General features: G+C 38.2%; 1 long non-coding RNA gene across 3 annotated transcripts in view; it reads left to right on the plus strand.

Annotated features, from left to right (window-relative positions):
• LOC112952478 overlaps positions 1 to 19,521 on the plus strand; it is a 40,536-nt gene that overhangs the window by 19,541 nt on the left and 1,474 nt on the right. For all 3 annotated transcript variants that reach the window (XR_003250388.1, XR_003250389.1, XR_003250387.1), the window contains one exon: positions 9,345 to 9,443. This is a non-coding gene — a long non-coding RNA (uncharacterized LOC112952478). The remainder of the gene's footprint in view (positions 1 to 9,344; positions 9,444 to 19,521) is intronic.

Below are 19,521 nucleotides of genomic sequence, written 5' to 3' on the forward strand. Positions count from 1 at the left end.
TGCTCTGTAATGTCCAATCATGGGAGAAAATGGAGCTGCCCTGAAGGAGCTTCCTCCTGCCGTCTCCTCAAACGAGCCATGTGTAGCTCATTTAATTATGGAAAATTGCCACACTGTAGATAACACAGCTTGCAAAATGTAATTCAGTTTCATTGATTACCATAACGTTGCCATACAAAGAGTTTTATGTCTTTTTCTTCAGATGTTTCTGCTGGAATGCCCTGACTATTCCCTGATACTGGGCAGAGAAGTTCTGAGTCTTATTTTTTTGGATAATATCTTATAGATACCTGCATTCTGGTAATATTTTCTGCACAGGAACAGAAAATCCAGCTTTCTAAGGTGGAAATGAAACCCAAAAGCAATCTATACGGAAGCRCTAGCACAGCTGCTAAAAGGGCTTTCTAGCAAAAGCTAGACCTGAAACCAAGGAGAGTGGCTGTATGCCAGCTCATAAATGTCCCTGAAGTGTCAAACAAAAAATGCCCCTGAAGCAATGAAGGGCATATAAACATGGTGCTGGAGGCGGGATAGTGCTGGAGAGCCTGGCATGGGCCAATAAATGCCAGTCTATGCTTGCAAACTTGGGGTTGCATGTGCTGTGCATTTGGAGTGATCCTTTTTCAGTGGGGATGAGAATTTAAGATGGAAAATAACACCCTTAGTGAAGGGACAGAGATGATATTGATGCAAAAGAAGCTAACTTGTCTACCTTAAAGTCAGGCCGGTGCAACATTATCTTGTCTGCATAGCCTAAGTCTATGGTTGATTTTGCAGGAAAGCTAATAAAAAAGAGACATACAGGGAGCCCATTTTCAGTAGAGAAATTTAACCTGATTCTAACAGGTTGATTCAGTAGCAGACCAGCAGCTATGATTTGTTTCTGCCTCCGCATAGTCCTCCTCTCTCCTTCGGCCCCTGTCAATACAGAAAAGCCTTAATTCACGTGGATGGCGAGTATGAAATGCTGTCTCTGAACCAGCGTCTCGGGATGGAGACCCAGGGCTCTATTGCTTTGAAACCATTTATTTAAAGATGATTTGAAGGGGGCACCTACTTTAGAAATAGACACCGCACACTTTCCTTTYGTAACTATAGAAAGTGTGCATATACCTAATGAAATATGAAAGGTCCTATGTCTTATTCATGAACCCTGAAAGTTGCTCAGCAGCAGGCTTCAAATACACCTCTGCAAGTCTCTAACTCTACAATTTATGTGACAAGTAATGACATACTAACGTCTTTGAAAGTTAAGTATTTGTGTTAATTTTTAAAGAGAGACATTTCAAGTGACAGACTAAATGGATATGCTCTGAAAAGCCGCCTATCTTCTGTTGACAAAAGAGGGGGGTATGGAAGCTCTGTGAAATATTTAACTCCGTAAGTTGTAATTTGGTTCCTGTGCACTACCTCTTTAAACATATTGGAAGCTGATACCTGATAAAAGCCAGTGTCATTCTCTGAACAGAATTTGTGACATGTTGCAGAAGAGGCTGTAATATGAATCTGTGCAATCTTCAGAGACTTTGTTTTTTTCTTAATGCTTGTCCATTGCTGAAAGGAAAAGCACTCAACCTTGAAAGCATCTGTGTTTTATATATATATGTATATATTTTTTTCTTTTTCCAACAAAAGCTTAATTTCATCAAATTAATAATTTGTACCAGGAAAATGGTACCCAGGAGACAGTGTTTCCCTTTTTGATGGAAAAAGCCTTTAGGAATAAGTGGATTTAGAAAAATAAGAGGAATCTCATAAATGTGGAGGCTCAYATCCATTTAAAGACTAATTTTTGTGTGACATCATCTTTCTATAACTCCTTAGGTTGCAAAAATAAGGTACAAACTTCCTCAATCCCCTCTGCTGGTCACTGATGCTCCTGGGCAACCTTGGAGCAGGTTGGAGGACTGACATGTGCAAACAGTGCTGCTGGAAAACAAGTTTTCGAGACTTCATGAAGGGCTTTATAAAGGCTCCTATATATGTGATTGGACTTTCTTTTTTCTTTTTTGTTTTCATTTTTCTTTCATCCATTACCTTTATCTGATTGAATTTGTTAAGCTCGTGTCATGATTGCATTTAAGGGCTGAACCATCCATGGGTGCATGACTTGTGGCTAGGTGATCCGCACGTATGGCCTCAGCCTGTGTTATCGATGTAGCTACTGAATTATGCTGGTAGCAAAGCTATTTTTCACGGTTACTGCTTAAACGCTGGACTTGATTTATATTTTACCACTACCATTATTGTTAGTCTTTCTAGCCTAGTGTTTTCTGTGCTGTGCCTAGGATGATGTAAATATTCATGGSGTTTGTGTTCTTCTTTCAGCGTCTGTACTGGCATTTAGTGCAGCTTGCTCTCTGCAGGGATGTCCTCTTAGAAGCACAGAACTGAATAATCTCTTTAGGATTCTTCTTTTCGAATTTTAAGCAATTTACCTAACCATAATGCTAGAATGTTTTCTTTGAAAGGTTTCGTCGGTTGGTTTTAAAATTCTTTGGCAACAATTGTTCGTGCAAATATACTGTTGAAGTTTCATACCCTATTGCAGCAGACCTATTCATGCTGAAACGTTCAGAGAAATAATAGAAGAAATCAGCATAGTGAGATCTCAGATAGCATTAATTCAAACTTTTAAAAGTGTGAGGGTTTTTTTTTTTTCTCTCCTACCTCCCTTGAAAATCCCTTCTCATGCTGAGTAACAGGTACTGCCTAATGACATGTTCTGTAGCCTCTTCCATGTCTTACTGGTACAGTGCAAAAGGAGAGTTCTGTTTTTCATGGGAGAAGACATCTCCTGGACATGCAAACTTCTTTGAATTTGCAGGACAGCAATCTTGAACACATTGCTCTTGAAGACACTGGTAGAAATGTGATTTTTCAAACTGCTTTTTCTTTAGCTTCAGTGCTTTGCAGCTTTGCTGTCCTAAAGTGCTTTGTTATAAGCTCACCAGGAGTCTTAATTTAAAAACATGAATTCTTGTATCTGCTGCCTTCATTAAGCTATAAATATGAATTTATAGCTTAATGCAGCTTGATCACAAACACAGCTCATAAGATGGACATACATGTAGATTCTAGATAATACCTTTGCATGAAAAATTGATYGAATGATGACTCCATGCAAAGTTTTGCATATTTCTGTGCTTTGCCTTTCCCATCTAGCTAGCAGTTTTCATTGCTCTTTGTGAGAATGTATTCTACCCAATTTTGTATTTGACTTCAGAGTCACTTCTTTTCATTATATTATAATCTAATCAATGTTTTTACTTGTCCAACAGGACATCTGTTATAAATCCTGATTAATSAGGTTGATACAATTTGTGTAGCAGTTCTCCATAAAGGTACCTTGTGGGCTCATCTGATGGGAGCTTTGGGATTTTCTAGAGAGCTGAAGCAGAGCCCCATCATATTTCTTTCTTTACAAGAAATCTATATTTTTACTACATAAGTGTAATTCTCCATGTGTTTATGATTCCAATACATTTTTTCTTGAGAGATGGAGGGAAGGGACAAAACTCAGAAGTTTTGTTTCCTTGGGATAAGTTGGAATAGTGGTGTAAGTTTATGCATATAAATATAGCCAGGTGTGTTAGGCCTAAGAAATACGCTTACAATTTCTCTATACGACAGAAAGTCCTTTATTAGGAAGAGACAATTTGTTGGCTTCAGTGAAAATTTTACCAGGTAAGGAGAGAACAAGAATCTCCTGACGTGCTCMTGGATGCTCCTGGTGGAAGCTGCACTGGGATCCTCCCAGTAAAACCACCCCAGCCCAGTCTTTGCAGCTCAGCAGCTGCTTGTGAGTGATGCTCTGCACAAAGTGTTTTAGTGAGGGCTGCACATTTCGTTCCTGAATACATGTATTAAATCCTAAGAACAAGAAAACCATTGTTGGAGSATTGTGCTTAAAACTCTGCTTTAGTCAAGTCTGAATACATTCATTTTCCTTCAGAGCGAGCCTTGAGTATGGTCTGTTATTACTTCCTGTAAAATGCAGGATTTTTTTTTTTCTTTTGGCTAGAAAGAGTTATGAGAAACTGCTGATAAATTGCCCATGAGTTTTGCGGCAGTGTTATCTTCCTGATAGCCGGGGTGGTGATTCCAGCTGGTAGATATCCCGAAAGGCACGTGATTTGGAGATGCCAGATAGCAGCTCCCCAGCTCACGAAAGGGGTGAGATGAAGAAGGGATTAGAACGTGGCTTCTGTTGAGCTAGGGCATTTTTAGAAGGTGGAAAAGATTTATGCTCGTGGAAATCTCCTGGTTTTTACCTTGCGGTTTTCCTTATTTTCATTGAGAGTAAGGCTTCCCAAAGGTGCCAGTTAATATCCCAAGAAAATGAAGTACTGTATTTTCCATCCATAAGCAAAGATCCTGTCARAACAAGCTCCTCTACAGCAGTCTTTTGCATTTATAGAAGAAAAAGTCATTTTCTAAGAGCCGTTTGCTGCCCATGCTGCAAACTCTGARTAAAATTGTTCATGCCGGTTGTGGAAGGTCCTCTATGGTGCAAATACTGAGATTCTTGGTGTGAATTAAGCCGATAGGTGAGCACCGTGTGCATCTGTAGGAACCTCGGGACTTCAGACAGGAAGGGACCTCAACTTTTCTTAGCTTAAATATAATTTTCTCCAGTATAACTAATATCAGTATCAGTGTATCCATATCTAGTGAGTTTGTGAAGCCCATATAAAGAATTGTTCCTGACTTTGCTTAGAGAAGAACTGTTCTATAGTCTTCTCTTGCTTTATGGGAAAGCTAGTCAGTTCTGTGTTGGATTTCAATACAGAATGAAGCCACAATTGTCTGTGAGTAGCTGATATATCAATTTAAATATATTTGTCCATTAATTAAATCTCATTCTTTTTGCATGCAAATAGATTTCTCTCCAGGGAATTAATTACAGAACAAATTTCAAGCTAATCTATCTTTKCAATCCAGTGTAATATTAAGCTAAAAAACCCACTTTGAAATGAATTTCGAAACCATTTAATGAATTGCTATTGAATGTCTTTTCCAAACAATTTGGCATTATCCAGTTAAAACAAACAAAAACAAGAATCGGGCTACAACTTACTCCCAAATATAGCAATGAAATGCAAGGGCATTGCTTTTGATAGCATTACAGAAGAATTGGAGAAGAACAGTTGATGGATTCCAAAATTACTTGATTTTTATTTTTTGTTAAACCGGCCTAGCGTAATTTGGATTTGATTATGCTCCGGTTGAACTTAACTTTTCCAGGCAATGTGAGACCAAATGTATTTCTAAAATTCCAATATATTTATTTCTAATAATATTAAGCTATCATAATTCTTATCCTCAGGTTGATCATTGTTAGCTGTTTCAAGACTTGAATGTCCTCTCCAGCAGCGATACCAAATGTCCTGCAGTAGAGGCTAACACATGCTGTGTCCTTGATCCTGCAAGCCCTTGCTCCTGTGCTTGTATTTAGTAGTGTCACTAAAGTGTGGCCCTGTGGAGACTTCCAGCAAAGCTGGGTGACTCATAATAAGGAAGTGAAATTTAGAACTCTCTGAATGTCCTCGCATGATACCAAAACCTCCTTAATTTTGTAATTTTGGCAGCACTCTCGTGCATGCTGCCTGGAGAAGGAGGGGGGGAAAAAAAGGAATGAATTAAAATGTGTGTGTATTTATGTATGAAATTTGTCTGGAAATAACACAGCTGAAGAACACAATGGAGGTGCTCGCTAGTGTTGGGCTCTCCTAAGGAAAGTGTCGTGATCTCACCTGTGCTCTGCAAGACCAAGGTTAATGTTCACTGTTGCACAAGATGGGTCCGAAGGAAGCGGTGCTGTCGAAGCTGTGCGGGTTTGGGGTAAGAATGCAAAGTACCCAGTGCAGTGCTGCTGTGGTTTCCTTTGGCGGGTTTTGGATAGCGCTGATCTCACTTGAAAAACMTTCCTTTTTGCTTTTGATTTATTTTTGCTATCAGCTTTGACCTTTGGGCAACTTTATTAGGCAGAATCACTTTTCATTTGATCTGGCTTTTTAACAGCTTTCYGTTTCACCTGCGTTTTCATCCCCGGGAAAGGTTAAGCAGGGGTGACCTCAATCCCATTTTCCTTCCTCCCTCTTCACCACTCTCCACAGTGTGTCCTTTTCTGTAAGCTTTGTAAGAGTTGCTTTTGAGCTCGTGTTTCCGCTGCTCGTCTGTGACTTGGGAGGGAGAATTTCTCATTGCCAACCTCATTGAGCCCGTGCAGTATCACAAAACGGGCTCTCAGCTCCTGCCTTCCCACCTGGATAGTCTTCTGGAGACTTTTATCAGTTATCGGTGGATAAAATGGAAATGGAAAAGATGAGAAGGCAAAAATCTAGCTTCTCTTTGGGATGCTTTAGGTAAGTTTGTAATTCTGGAAAAAGGCTTAAGAGTGTGCAAAGTGTGGCTTAACCTCAAGGCTGCAAAATGAAACACAAAATAGTACTACTGAAATTATGGGTGCCTATCAGATCAAAAATTCTTTATTTTCTTGAGGGGGWTGTGAGGAAACTGCCAGCTAGTTAGTGACGAGGGGACAAGGTGGGGACCACGCGGACACTGTTGAGCAGGGAAACAGCACAAGGATGGAGTCGCATGCAAAGCTACCAGCAGGTAATGGGCAGCGGTTCTTGGAGCCTCAGGTGGTCCCGAGGCATCTGATTGAGGCCGTAACCGGAAAGGATCCAGAGGACATTCCCTACACATGGAGCGAGCTCCTGGTGGGCATCAGTTCCTGCTCTGCTGTCTGCAGAAATTGTGTGCCTGCCTTTTCCCATGAGATAGTGAACATCTGATGTCTGTTTCCAAAACTATGAGAATTACCTCTTGATCTATAATTGGGTATTTTAAATAAGGCAGAGAATTTAATGGAAAGTGCAACTTTGAGGGTTGCTCTTTAATGAGATATTAGCACAATAGTTCTGACTTATACATGAAAACAGGTTTTGGCTGCTTTTGTGAAGAGTCTTCAGTGTGTTTGGTGATTTTTTTTTTTTTTTNGGTGATTCTGATGTTTCTGTAAGTGACAGTCTTACTGAAAAACTGAATTAAATTGGTGCAGACTGATTATTTCTTGCATATATTAGAAATCTGCATTTATACCACTTGAGTTTTTCACATTAGATTGTTTTAACATTTTGAGGTCCCATTTATGGGATAGAGTGGATGTCAGGAACAATTTGATGTATCTCTTCATATTATGTCGTTCTTTGTATGCAGTAAGGAAAAACCTAATGTTTAATGTAATACCACCATTTCACCCTTAATGGCTCTATGTCTGCTTTCAAATCAGTATATCAAATTTTTAGCAAGAGATGATTGTCAGAAATATCTAAATATCATTAGCTGCAGAATATGTGTGTGCAGCCACCATGCATTGCAACTGAAGCAAAACTGAACTTTATAGATTTGTCCATTATTGGTGCAGTTTAATCAGGATAGGCATATCTGAATTGGTCCTTAAAGTTCAAGAGTAATTTTGACTAAAAGAAGGGTCATAGGTAGGTGATCAAACTTGGAATAGAAAGAACAAGAACAAGATCTGTGTGTCTCTTTGGAAGTGGTGAGGTGAAAAATGCCTTCCTTTTCTTTATCAGGAGCAGTGGGGAGGCCTCAAAGGGCACTTGCATCCCAAATAGCTCGGAATGGGAATTGCAGAAACTAAGCAGCAAATACACTTAACAYGAGCTTTAGCCCAAGTGACACTACTTCTTTTTTGCCCTTTTTTTTAGTGACACTACTTTTCTTTGCCTCCTTTTATAATTCCTTCTTTTTTTTTTTCTTAAGTGTTTTGTGCTTATCTGTATTTCATCAATTTGAAAGAGCCTTTTGATTTTTGTACTCTTTTCCATCAGAGGAACTGCAATCATTAATGATGTATCAGAAGGTGGTAAGATTTGTGTGCAGTTTTTAGACCTAAAAGATAATGGATATTTCAAGAAACAATACCTAAAGTTGCTTGGAGAGAATGGATTAAAAATAAATAAAAGGATATGAGAGAGAACCTCCCTTGTGCATTTATATCCCTTAGATTTAAATAAAAAGAAAACTAAGTTATTGTGACAGGAGAAAAAAGGGGTTTGAATGACTCCCAAGTTGACCTTGGACGGCTCTTGAGAGCGGGTGAAGTGGCTGCTCTGTGCACTGGACCAGGAGGACTTGTTGGCTCCTCAGAATATTTTTGCTGYCTTTTYCTGTTAGTAATTGCTGGTCATCTGTGCGTTTTCTCTCTTTGCASTTTTCATCAATGCATACAAGATTCAATTATTCCCCGGAAGAAGTTATACTGCAATAATTTTGGGGCCAGGTTTCCTAAAGATATTTATGCAATAAATGATAGAGCAAAAGCACTTGTAGGATTTACTAGAACATCTGTGCCCATTAGGTGCATAACTGCTGTAGTTTAATGTCCTCAGAGCTGCGGTTGATGAGTGATAACACTTTCTTCAGCCGCCCCTGAGCATGTATACAGCTGACAGGTTCCAACCTATTTACTTGTGCAAGAAATACTTTGCTTTCTAATTTAAAACTTGCATTTAGGCTCCGATGTGATGGAACTCAGTACTGGTTTGATCACGCTGCTGATGTTGCTAATTGGTAATGTTGCTAATTGGCTGGCTTCTCTGGAATACACTGGTGGTGCACCTACGTTTTCTAGATGCAACCACCAGTTCTCACCTCTCGTTTGTTTTTGGTGGTAGGAATCTGGACTGCCATTTAGATGTTGAGTCTTGAGGAAACCCCTGCATTTCTACCCTTTCTCAATACTATTTTAAAAACAATAACTTCATTATAATAAGGTGAATGACATTCTTCCACCAGCTGGAGCCTCAGGACATCTGGTCTTGGGTTCTTCAGTTTGCGCTCTCTATTTGTGCTGTTCTTAATCACTTGCCCCTAGTTTGCCTGGACTCTGGCAGTGTCTTGGGCAAGGAAAGGTGCTTTTCATGCCAGATGAGTGGGAATATCCCTTGAATCGTTGTCCAAAAAATTACCTGCACTCCCTCTTCACTACAGGCAAAGGGTGAGCTAATGTTCTGTGCATTAGAAATTACTTGTAATAATAACCTATCTCATACTTTGATTAGCACGGTCTGAATTATGAATCAAAGCATTAAAATCTGTTAAGTCTTGCATGTTAAAAGTTTTAGATCTGCCCCACCGCTGAATTCTGGCATATGGCAAATTAAATCTGAGAATCCCCAAACTTCAAGGGAAAGTCACTGATGCTTTTAACTGTCTCTTCCATCGTGACAGCTTTAGCAAACATCTGACTTGCTACTCAGGGCAAAGGATTTTTTCTTTCTTAACTTGAATCTTCTTTATTGCCTCTCTAGACTCTCCAAGTAACGTTCCTGCTTGGCACAACTGCACTAAGACTCCAGAAACCAGGATTCCTGCATTTCCACATTAATTGCCTCTTCAGCTTATGTATGGTGAGACTCCAAAGAAAATATTATTGCTTGTTAATATCCTCATCACTGAAAACCACCTAGATTATATTAGTATTTGTACTACATGCAGAATGTCTTTCAAAGTATCAGAGAACTAGTTTATTATTCTTTCCTGGTTTGGTTCAATTGCTTGAAATCTTCTTTGCTGTCTCTGCCCGTATGTTAGATGCTGCTTGTTTCCTTCCAATGGCTCAGACTASTCAGGCATAAGAATTGAATGGCATTATGGTTCAGCTACAAGGGTTTTACATTAGCCAAACTATGAAAAACAGATTTATAGTAGTTTATATAAAGCCAGAGACTCTAAATTGTATTGACGTGTTGCATTTAGGGAGATCTCTCGTTACTACGGTCCATGTGTGGGATGTAAACTGATTCTTTTACGCAACTCTCTTGAGAGTTGCTGCCTTCAGGGAAGCTCATTAAAGTCTAAATTATTTACTTTGCTTTTAATGTGCCAAAATCAAATATGGCAAATAAATCCCTTCTTATGTATTATCAATGAAATAAGTATGAATGTTTTGCCAATAGAAGTTACACTTCACCTAGATTATTCTGTGTATCTAGCTTTGACTTTTCAAAGTAAAGGGAGACTTTTAGTGGACTTTTTCACTGTTGTGTGCTCTATTTCATGTGGCTCTTACCCTTGCTTAGGTAGCTTCAGTGCTGGAGTGGTATGAAAGCTACTTGCAAGAAAATGCATAAAACTAGTACAGACTTTCTGGAAAGTCTTCCAACTAATAACAACTTTTTGCTACAGCGAGTAGTATGTGGGAAATATGTTGAGGTGACAGTTACAGTTTGGGATTTGATCCTACTAAGATGTTAACAGATAMAATTATAAGCAGTTTATTCTCTCAAGAACTTGAATGTAAAAGAAAGATTAAGGAGACGGGGCAAATCCTAACAAAAGGTGAGATGATATTTTTTTTAAAGGCAAAACAGAGTTAAGTAGCARGAGTTGACTGGGAATCTAAGTCTTCCAATTGTCCTGTCTGCTGCTCCACAGTAGACAATTTCAGTTTTCTAGTATTTTTAATTTGTATTTTCTTTTTGCCGCTGCATGAGAGGGAGGGAGTGCAGCATTTCAGCTGTGCTCATGCACAATGCAGGTCCTTTGCATGTGGTGTCCCAGAACTGATGCTTGAGTGAGAGGAGGGCCAAAACTCTGAGGTCCTCCCCTGCTGAATCAAGTAGATATCTCAGTATGAGACAGTGCTCTTCCGATTATTGCCTTGGTAAGGGATTTTCTGATAAAAAAATTCTGGGGGTTTCCAGGTGAATGTGTCAAAAAGGGTAGAATGAAGAGGGAAACACTCCCACACACTGCCTCAACTGGTCATGATATGGCTTTGTGCCATAGCCCATAGACTAGAATAGAGGTTTCCATAAAAAATACTACTAGTCTTTATGAAAACTGTTCAACTTTGTTAAAAAGTGTTAAAAACACATACTACAAAGAAAAAAAGAAGAAAAAACAATAAAAAATGTGTTTTCCCCCTCTCCCCACCTGCTGCAAACTTCCAAGCGGGAGGTATTTGAGTCTTGTTCCCCGCAGCAGCAAAGGCTCAACAGGGAGCTCTGGCGCGGGAAAAGGGAGTTGTTTTTGTAGACAAAATACTGAATTCTGTCTTTTGTAACAAGTAATTTAAATGAAGACTTTGTRGAATTAGCTCTATAGGTATGTTTATTTTATAGACGGAAGTACTGAGATTCCTCAGGTGAGAGCGGTAAGTGGGAGTATTCTACATATTGCTGTGATTTTACAGAATTTGCTATAATGACTAGAATTTGCTGCATTGCCTTCCTTTTCCTCTTCTTTCATGTAAATAGAAGTTGCTGCTCTTGTTGCAAAAATTGGTGTGTTCCTGTAGAGATTTAACTTTCTGCAGAGGAAAGGTAGCATTTASTGACTCACGTGGAGCCTGTTAGAAAAGTTGTTAGAAGTGTATACCTCTATTTAGTTCAGCCTCTTACAGTTGTTTCTTTTACCTCTCTCTGACCTGAGAGTTTATGCATGGCTTCAAATCTAGTAATATCTGCTAAAAGAGGCATCTGGTAGGAATCGTATGCTGTGCTACAGTTCGCTCCCGACCAGGTTTGAATTCAGCTGGAAAATTGAGGAAATACTGTTGACTTTATGCAATCTGTTAACTGCCTTCTGTAAGAATAAAGAATATGTAGATTTTCTGGACTTGGACAAAAGGCACCTTGCAAGGGCAGACAGAGGAAGGGAAGGCGCTGTGATGGCAACCAAGTTCCCTTTTCTTTGGACATGGGTGGGAGGAGGAAGGATAAAACCTAGAGAAAATATTAAACATTTAAGTTAAGATTTGTCAGAATGAGAAATACTGGAGCCATTTAAATTATATGTGCTAATTTTAAGCAGATGCACATGTTTCAGAGCTGTGCRAATTTCAACTGCCTGATGACCTGGACTTTGTGTCCATGTTTACAAAAGGAGGTGGGAGATAGATAAAAATGCTTGTAAATAATTTCAGTATATGTACAATAAACAAAATGCAGAGATGCAAAGAGTCTTTGTAATCAAGACTGATTTATATTTAGATTAAAATTGTGATGAAAAGGTTCTTTCTTTTGACCCCTGCACTGGTAAAATATCTTAAAATTGTCATATAAGGACTGTGTTTCTCAGAACTGAGCTTGCCACTTCTGCAAGCAATTCTGCACTCTGCTTTGCAGTTCAGTTAGAAATCTCTGTCTTGCAGCCTGTCATTTTCATGATAAGTGTTTATTGTATTTATGAATATATGCAATGTAAAAGCTTTGATAAGGAGGATCAAACTGTTGCATATACCCCACCTTAAATTATTTTTTTTAAGATGACATACAGAGGGAATGATTTGCTTCATAAATTCGGGTTGAATTTCCCATTGATCAGAATTTCCCATTGATCAGAAGTTTGTTAGTTCATTACCCCTCATCAGTGTGCTTCTTGTTCTTTGTTGTTATAAAAACTAGGGAAATAGATACCTAAAGCAGTACAGCCAGACTGCAGCAACCAGAGCTCAAGTTCTGCCCACATGCTGTGAGGTAAAGGGTCTTTTGGAATGACCATCCACTGTTGTAGCAACTCTTCTTTTAAAGCTGTGTAAAATCAGAATTTTTTCCCCAGTTATTTTCTGGATTCTAGCTAATAAAACTCAGGGAAGTGCTCTGTTTCCTCTTGCACTTAGTGAAACTATTACTGTAAGAAAAAAACATCKTAGGATGTTCTGTGTCCTTTCTAGAGTGTGAGGTAAGAATATGAAACAGCAGTATAAAAACCATAATTCAAGTAACTTGATTCAGTTAAGTAAATACATCTTAAAACTGCAGTAGAAAGAATTGATTTTTTTTCTAGTTTTTTTTTTTGCTTTTGTTCTTGACTTTGTCTGTTTTTCCTGAAATAACTATTAAGAATTGGAGATAAAGATGTGGATTTTGTCATGAAGTGGAGGAACAGGATTCATATATAGCATTTGTAGCACTGTCTAGAAAGCAGTGCCCTTTCCCAAAGATGGGACATCTCAATTTGCTTTTTTCTTTATGGAGGAAAGTATTACACAGCTTTTCTTTACCACTGGTATTATATCCACTGTATATTCAGTATATGATTTTGCATTTATTTTCTTTGTTATGTAAAGCCTACTTGCAACTGTGCATTTTTGGAGGAGATGGGACTTTAGCCTATCTTTACTTTCTTATAGATGTTCTTTTTTTTTCTGGTTCTGAATTTAATGGATTTGCTTTTGGTATTTTATTTATTTATTTGAAGTTCACAGTTTTGTGTTTTTYTCAGTCAAGTAGGTTTCTAAATGAGATTTCTATGAGCTGTTATTTTTCTCTCTGCAAAACTCTCCTARTGATTTCTTTGTTGTTTTTCCTTTAAACCAAAGTTCAACAAATTCTTTATTTCCCAGTGAAATACCCTTCAAATCACAGGCGGATGCAAACTCATACTCCAGAACTCCTCCCCTAAATTTTAGGAATCAGAACTTATCCTGTATGTGTGAAGAGAAGATTTATGTTTCTTCTCTTTACTAGACAGAGCAATTTTTACAAATCTGAACAATATTTTTTCCTGCTGTGCTAATTAATGTTGTGTCACTTTTTGAAAGGGTTATTGCCTGGACGTCTCCTTTTTTTAATATTTTTCTGAGGCCTTTCCTTTTGCCTTCCCATTGTCACTTATTAATTGCATTGTATGTTTAAATATACATTCTTATACATTGTCCTGTGCTGAAATTTACTGAGGAATTCTTTGACTTTTTTTCCTCTATTTCTTCTCCTGCCAATATTTTATCTCTTTTTTTTTTTTTTTTTCCCTGATTCAATCAATGGTTATTCTTTATCATTCAGTAGCTCTTTGCATTTGGAACACTGAGATTATATTCAGCAAAATCAGCATGTTGAGCTTCAGATTCCTATCGAGAGCTGGTTTGCCGATACCGTTATCTCCTTGGGTTTTCTTTTGCTGGGATCTTGTGATAGTGAGACTATCGCTTATTATCTGCTTCTGTCTTACTAATTGTCCTCTCCTCGAGTGAAATATTTTGGAAAGACCTTAGTTGTACAAGGATTTTGCTCTGGAGATGGATGGAGACCGTTCCCTCAGTAGGGAGAGGGGATGGGTGCCTTGTACCAGGTAAGTAGAGGAATAGGAAAGGTGAAGGTGGACACGTCCTGCCCTCCTGGTGCTGAGCAGACCATGTGTGGTCCTGTGTGAAATGTCTGTTTTACTGGCCACATTGAATATGGTAGCTGCGTGTTGCTGGAGCTGATACCACGAGGTCAGCTAAACCTACGATGTTATTTCAATATAGATCTTAAAGAATTGAGGAGAAAGGTGAAATAAGTAAATGCAATGTAAGGATTGCTTTTAAAYGTATGAGTTGAATTCAGCAGATTACTGTTCTGTCCAAACTGCTCACTTTTTTCTTATCTTCATGCACTTAGAATTTAAATCATGCTTGATCACAGGGTTTTGGATGCATGTTTGGAACACCAAGCAGGAAGTACTTAAGGCTAATGCTCAGTTGTAATTATGACCCACTCTTTCCCATCTTAATGTGCTTTTTCTTGCTGTCACTGGCAGTAATCATCTCTCCACCGCTTAAATTAACAATCTAAACTTTCATCTTGTGTTCTTTTGGCTAAGCCTGCCACATTCATTTCSAGAAGTACGAGAGCAGCAAATTGCTGCTCCAAAGACACCATGACTTCTCTTCCCACCATAGTTCACACAGAATCACGGAGTGGTTAAGCTTGTCAGCTGTTTAATCCTGCATTCATTGTAGGTAGCTTCAGAGAGAGTCACCGATTTTAATTCAAACCATCATCTTCCTCTACTTTTTTTTCTTTTTTTTTCTTTATCTGTTTCTGTCTCCATCGTTCTCCACATCTCTTCTAAAAATAGCATTATTGTAGTTACAGTTGTTCCAGGGCAAGCCTGGTCGCTCATTTCCAGTTGGAATGYCCATAGTTTTTGCGACACAATTGRCAGGTCCCTGGGCACCCCACCAGCCATGCCCAGGACCCCATTCCAGCTCAGTCCCTGCTCACTCCTTGCTTTGACAGCAGCTTCAAGGTATTTTATAAATGAGGAAGCTTGCGTAAATTTTAAGGAAGCTTCACCCTGGTTCTGCTATTTTTTTTTTCATCCTTCTAAGTTCTTGTGGATGAATGAGGCTTCGTCTGGACTGTCTTTAAAGGATTTTTTGATACAGGGCATTAGRAATGTGATGATTGGCAGAATAGCAAGATGGGGAGTCCTGCGGTTCTTTGCATCTCTCTGAGTGAATAATGTAAGCTTTTGGGTTTTTTTCCTCCATACATAGTACAGAAGAGAGACCTCCTTTTCAAAGTGTAAAGAGAAATCAGTAATGATTATACAGCCTTGGAAATTCAAATAACTATAGCATATATATATACATATATTTTTTTTTTTACAGATGGATTTTCTGTTTGTTCAAAAATACAGTCATTTCCAAATATTGTCTTTAGGTTATGTCCTGTTCCCAATTCTATATGCCATTTCTGTGAATTGGATGTTATATTTCCTTACATTTCATTTGCTGCTGTGGGCAATGAGCTTGGGATTTTTTGAATCTTTGTATTAAGTCTGTAATATGTTGGCCTTCTTCAGGTTCCCATTATGGCAATGTGAGATTTGTCCTTAYGCTTCCAGAGTGTCCCAGATTGCTCATTGAGTCACTCTAATATCGTTTTGCTTTCTATTCTACTCTGTATTTATATCCTTCTTTAGGGCACTATTATTCATGCTCGTAGGTTTTAGTGTTACATTTTTGCTGACAAGTCCCAAATCTGTTTCTCAGTACCTGCTGACCCAGAGCTGCCTCTCCCTTTGCTGCACGATTGTCTTTATGCCATTCCCGTTTGGAGAGATGTCATCAAACCTTTGCAGACAAGAATGAGGTGCAACTCAGAGCTGTCTGAATATTTTTCTCTTTTATATTCTTATTTGTCATTGACTTTTTGGGATGTGTGCAAAGTTGCACTTGATTTACCTAGTTATGTTTATAAGTATTTCTAATATGACTGCATTATTGTAAATATTGACATTTTTACACAAACTGAGGTTTTAAATGTTATAGTATATGAAAGATGCCATGAGATGCCATGAAGGATTCCCAAGTGCAGGCAGGACCCTGGGGTTTGACACTTTGGGCAGACAGAAGTTGAATGATTTCATAAGATTTTCACACCTCTAAATATTTTGATTTAACCCTCCTACTGCTATAGTTAGCAATGCTTAAGGTGCTACAMTTAATTTCTCCTGTGTGATTTCTGGTTTTGTTAAACCTTGAGTAGCTGATAGTTTTCTGAAACTATTTAACTTGAGGTTTTTATCTTTTCTTTTGCTGATCTCTTCTGTATGTCTCCAGCCTGCACTGTTTATGGGAAAAATGCAATTCCTTATCTTATCACACTTTTATTGAGAGATCTCTGCTGACTTTACTGGAAAGAAAAMGGATTGATTTAATGCTTATACCCTCTGCTTGCATAGTAATTTGTTCCTCTTGGGGCTCTCTAGAGTTTAAGTCTAGACTTTACATCTAGCCCCCTTTGGAAAAGGAGCTGTTAGGTTTTTATACGTTATTTGTCTGTATCTCAGGCTCGTATATTGCATTTCTCCTGAAAGTCCCAGTTTGGGATTAATTCAGTCTCTAAAATTTTTAAGCCCAATTTGCAGAGGAGCTTCAAATCGATCCACAATCAGAACAGCAGCAACACGAGCTTAGTCCAGAAATCTGTATTATTCAAAGAATTATGCTTAAATAGGTGAGCATCTTTTCCAGCTGGGAGAACAGCTTAATAGGTGGAGGGAGATGAAGGCTTACAAGGTGAGAAGTTGGAGCTGGTCTTGCCGTGGCATTCTGAGGAGACCAGGAGGGTASAGCTGGTGATATGCAAGGACTGGTCTTGTTATTCCATCTAAAAATCAAATTATTGATGCCTGTAGCAGTGATGTTTGGTGGCTCTGCTTGAGGTGTCCTAGGTGAATGGAGGGTCTTGCTGAAACAGGGTCAGTCCTAACTTTTCCCTGCATCTACAACACACATGTTTAAAATGAGGAGGTGTTATAACGTATTTGACCTTGTTGATGTTCTCGGTTTTCTCATGTTCCTTGATTTTTAATCTCTGGATACGTTTTCATTTACTTTGTCTTCTGGCCTGTTTATTTAGCTTTGAATGTTCGCTGTGTATTCCCTAATTAGATTTTCTTTTAGAGGCTTTCGATAACTCCACGTTGTTTACAAGGAGGATGTTAAGGGAAGAGAGCTGCCTGGATTTTGCTGTCTGAACCTTGATTTTGTACATTTGCTTGGCTTCTTCCAGAGTCTCTTGCTTAATCAGGAGCCCCTCAATTTCACAATAACTTCTTTTTTTAGCATTTGTCACTGAACATGGACCTGCCCTGCAAAATCGCAGTAAATGCACCAGTTCTGGTTGCTTCTGACTAGCTGTAGGAGTAGAAAACTCCTAAAATGAAAACAAAATACATTGTACTCTTTTCTTAATGGCACCTTTATAGCACGAGAGATTGAAAGCCAAAGGCGTGTACTGCCAAATGCATCGGTTTCAGCAACCCTAGTGCTTCTAAGCGTGCAGAGAACAYGCAAGCAGGTATATACACAAATATATGTGTGCATATAACCACACATGCATGTGTATATCTGCATATGTAGGAGTTGTGATCTGAGAGGACAGAATAGAAGAAAATGGGTATGGTGGAGCCACCGACTTTGCAGGAGGACTGWTCTCCTGAGGTGTTTTATGTTGTTATATTAATGTGTAGTTTTCGGTGTTCTCTCAAATGAAAAAGATGGTAGTTTTTCCAGGCAGATAATCTATTCATCCTGCATATGTCAGAGTACAAGTATTTTCTTAAAACGACAACAGCAAAACCRAACTGTTTAACATAGGGGAAAAAAAAAAGAGCAAATCCTTGTACATTACTTCATTATCCTTCAGCTTGGCCTAAATTAATTTACTGGTGATTTACTGGTGTACTTTTTGAAAACACTTTACTTTCTCTGAGATAGCTATAGCCTGTATTTTAACTCTCAATTAATTTATGCTTTGTTATGATTACCAAAAATTGTAGTAGCACACCAAAYATTTTGCTACTGAGCATGTTCTAAAATGAGTGGCTGGTAATTGTTTGTAAGTCTATGGAATKTAATTAAACTGTGTTTAAAAGTCTTAGAGACTGTCGACTGAAAAATCAAGTAAATAAAATGTTTACAAATGGGTACATAAATATGCATAAGGCGTTAGGAGAGCAGCCTGTTTACAATGCTGGGCTCGTCTGTTTGCAAAGACAACATCCAGTACAGCATGTCTCTGATAATTATATTTTGGCTTAATAAACAGAAATGGAAGGATGCTTATTTTTAATTATGTTAATACTATTTTTTTGAGGCATTCAAGAAAACTGAAGAGAAAGAATTTCTTCTGGAAGAGTTGAAATTTAGTTCACAGACTATTTTAAAACTTATGTATTATTTGGGGGAAAAAAAGTGTAACACTGACTTCCACCTCCCCCCATAACCTCCTCCAAAAATTAGGTAACTGCTAAAAGAAGGAACAGCTTTTATCCTTTGCATGAAACATAGGACACACTTAAAATCTATACCAGCTGCAGAAGATTTCTGATGGATTGGTTGTGCCTAAAACAGATTTTGCATCTCTACAACAATTTCCATTTCAGAGGATGTTATTCATATTTTTGTATAGAGATATAGGCCTATATCTATGTGTGTATACATATATGTAAGCATGTGGGATAATGTTCATGCACATAGGCCTACTTCTCAGTTTAAAGACTTCTAGTTCTGTAAGAATTTTGCCAAAGGTGAATTAATGGCTTGGATTTTTTTTTTTATTTGATTTTATTTTATTTTTTTTGCTTCTGGTCTAACATTGAAAAAGCCAGAGGGAGTTAAGGCTCTGCACACACTTATAGTAATTGGGTTTTTGACAGATTTTAAAATACTTGGCTCAAAAAAGTAATAATAATAATAATAAAAAAAAATTCTAGAGAAGCAATAGATTACTGAGGATTTATCCATGTAAATTGGCTTTCTGGGCTTGAATTGAGTTTTCAAAAATGTCATGGAACAGTCACAAATGAAATGAAATTCTATTGCAAGTGGACAGTGGTGTGGTTTCCCCCTCCCCACCCCCCTTCTGGAAAAAAATCAAAAAGCTTTTAAATTATTTCAAGACAGACAAACAGTAAAAGTCAATTTTACAATGAAAAAATACTAAGGACATTTTTCTCCTGATTCTCCCTCCACAAAAATAAATTACTGAGAGAGCAAGTTTCTTGAGGAAATGTTTGCAAGTGCCAGGCAATATTACTTTYTAACCACACATTTTCCATGGACCCTTAGCTAAGGGGAACCCGTGTTGACCAATTTAAGCTGAGGATGTGGAAGGAAGGATGGGTACACTGTATATCTACTGTGTACTATTTCTATAAATACTTTTACACATATACACGCACATCTATCTATCTATATATCTCACA

The sequence above is a fragment of the Nothoprocta perdicaria genome, unplaced genomic scaffold (genome assembly GCF_003342845.1).
Source record: "Nothoprocta perdicaria isolate Ctin4 unplaced genomic scaffold, notPer1 scaffold_4, whole genome shotgun sequence".
NCBI classification, from domain to species: Eukaryota; Metazoa; Chordata; class Aves; order Tinamiformes; family Tinamidae; genus Nothoprocta; species Nothoprocta perdicaria.